This window comes from Myotis davidii, unplaced genomic scaffold (assembly GCF_000327345.1).
Source record: "Myotis davidii unplaced genomic scaffold, ASM32734v1 scaffold753, whole genome shotgun sequence".
NCBI lineage: Eukaryota > Metazoa > Chordata > Mammalia > Chiroptera > Vespertilionidae > Myotis > Myotis davidii.
Window position 1 is genome coordinate 1,268,133 of NW_006286231.1, and position 2,701 is coordinate 1,270,833.

General features: G+C 44.9%; 1 protein-coding gene across 1 annotated transcript in view; it reads right to left on the reverse strand.

Annotated features, from left to right (window-relative positions):
• NMI (N-myc and STAT interactor) overlaps positions 1-2,701 on the reverse strand; it is a 26,046-nt gene extending 23,345 nt beyond the window's left edge. The window contains exon 1 of the mRNA XM_015559805.1: positions 2,695-2,701. The gene's annotated coding sequence lies outside the window, so the exon portion shown is untranslated. The remainder of the gene's footprint in view (positions 1-2,694) is intronic.

Sequence of the window (2,701 nt, forward strand, 5' to 3'; positions counted from 1 at the left end):
CGTCTGAGTTCTGTGTTCTGAGTTCTGTGTTCTAAGCTCTGTCTTCTAAGGTCTGTCTTCTGAGGTCTGCCTCCTGTTGTCTTGTTACATCTGTATTTATACCAGTTGATTCCAATCCTATCAATCTCTATTCCAAAGGTTAGGGCGTTTCTTATCTCCATTCCAGGGAGTAAAGATTATTTAGCTTAAGTGTGATTGTTTGTAGTTAAAGTGATTAACTACCCGCCTGGCACTTAGTTAAGGAGTTTCATCCCCACCCTGACTGCAGGGGAAAATCCCTACCTGGGGAAACAACCTTTCTCGGAGAGGTGACCTTGGTTAAAACATAGTGCCAAGAAGGTGAGCAAATATATTAAGAACAGTATGCCATATATGCCAGGTCCCTTGAAACAGCAAGGATGGACCGGCTCCCGGCACACTGGTCCTACCCCTGCAAATCACTGGGAAAACGGATCAAAGAGGGAAAACTGGGATGCTGTAGGGAAGGCGCTTGCTTGTCAGTCTAACCTGGGAACATGGATCAGTGGCCAGGGGGCAGAGCAATGCAAGCATGTGAAATCTTGAAGGCTTAATTCGTTAAGCTCCTAGTTATAACCCCAAGACAAAGAGTTCTCACTCTCTTGTTCATCTTGCTCTGTTCCTGCTTCCCTGCACTTGCTTGCTTTCTCTGTGACGCCTGCTAGCCCGCCATGTGACACCCAATGCACTACAGCTGGGAACACAAGCTAAGCTAGCCAGATGCTAGCCTGGACTGTGCTTTAATATGGAGTGAAAACTATAGACTGCTTAGTCTGGGAAATGGCTTTGATCTTGGACCTGCTGAAAACACAGCTGGACTTTTCTTTTTTAAAATATATTTTTATTGATTTCAGAGAGGAAGTGAGAGGGAGAGAGAATCATTGATCAGCCGCCTTCTGCATGCCCCCAATGGGGATCAAGCCCACAACCTGGGCATGTGCCCCAACCAGGAATCAAACCATGACCTCCTAGCTCGTAGATTGATGCTCAAACACTGAATCAGGCCAGCTGTGCCAGCTGGATTTTTTCCGTGGTGAGACAGAGGGAGATGGGACATTGGAAGGGAACTCCCTTGATATTGCATCATCAATAAAGCTTCCCATGAAACCTCATTCTCCCGTGGGGAAATTCCTGTTCTTGTGGCACCCCAAGAGCTCCACTTCCACCAGAAACAGGTGGGGACACAGAAGGCACCCTCCCCCATAACATAACCACACTGATATGCACTGTACAACGCCCTTGGTGTTCCCTGGAATTGTGCAGTGCATGCTAAGGAGGGTTTTTAGACTGCCAAGGCTTGCTACATTGCTAATCTAGAATTAGACAGAACAAGTCTAATTGTCAGCCAAATAATAAGTCCAAGATTCATTCATATTCTTTTGCTCTCTTCCTCTCTCTTTCTCCTCCCTCTCTATCTTCCTCTTCCTCTCTCTCTCTTCCTCTCTCTTTCTCTCTCTCTCCTAACTATTTTTGTCATATTATTTCATGAACTTCACTTAAAGGGACAGGTAATTGTTCAGTGGCATTTTTGTGATCTAGTCGCCATCATTCTGCCCTGAAGTTATCCCAAGAAGTAATGCAATTTTCCCTGCTCTTCATAGACCTCCCTTCTGTGGCCACTAAGAGGTTCTGCTCTCCTCCTAGGGACAATGTGACCACATGGCCCAAGTTTTTTAAGACTCCATTGCAAATATTCTACCCAGTTTTATTCATGTATCGAAGCCCGGGTCTCTTTTCCTCCACACCCTCTTGCATTAAAATTCATAGTTGATGGTTTCATTCCCACAAGACTTTTCATGATGGCCAATTTACATCTGGAATTTACTCTGCTAATGACTCCCCTGTCCTTTTATGCTACACACTCCTGCAAGATTATTGTTACAAAAGTGCCACATTGATCAACTCATTCCATACCTTAAGCACTCACAAATGACATCTAAGATTATTTACAGCCGGAACTCCAGACTGCAAGGCCTACCCTTCCCATGGTCCCAATCCCATACTGTTTCCACAACAAGCTAGCTGCAGCTTGTCTTTTGAACTTTATTATCCAGAATCCCCTTGTTTATATCCAGCTAACCTAGTTAGCCATCCCATTCCAGAATAGCTTATTTTTTATGTATTTTTTTTATTTTATTGTTTAAAGTATTACATTTCTCCTTATTCCCCCAATTAATCCCCCCTGGCCACTCCCACCCCCAAGGGCAAGCCCCCACTGCCCCAGGGTCTGTGTCAATTGGTCTTGCTAATATGCTTGCATACACGTCCTTTGGTTGATCTTTAACCCCCGCCCCCTGCCTTCTCCCCGAGGTTGGAGGGTTTGCTCAGTGCCACCTTGGCTCTGGATCCATTTTTTTAAAATTAAATATTTATTGTTCAGATTATTAGAGTTGTTCCTCTTTTTCACCCCCATAGGTCCCCTCCACCCAGGTCCCACCCCACCCTCTGCCCTTACAACCCACCCACTGTCCTCATCCCTAGGTGCACAATTTTTGTCCAGTCTCTTCCTGCACCCCCCTCACCCCTTTCCCCCGCAAGAATAGTCAGTCCACTCCCTTTCTATGCCCCTGAATCTATTATAATCACCAGTTCATTCTGTTCATCAGATTATTCACTTGATTTTCAGATTCACTTGTTGATAGATGTGTATTTGCTGTTCATAATTTGTATCTTTACCTTTTTC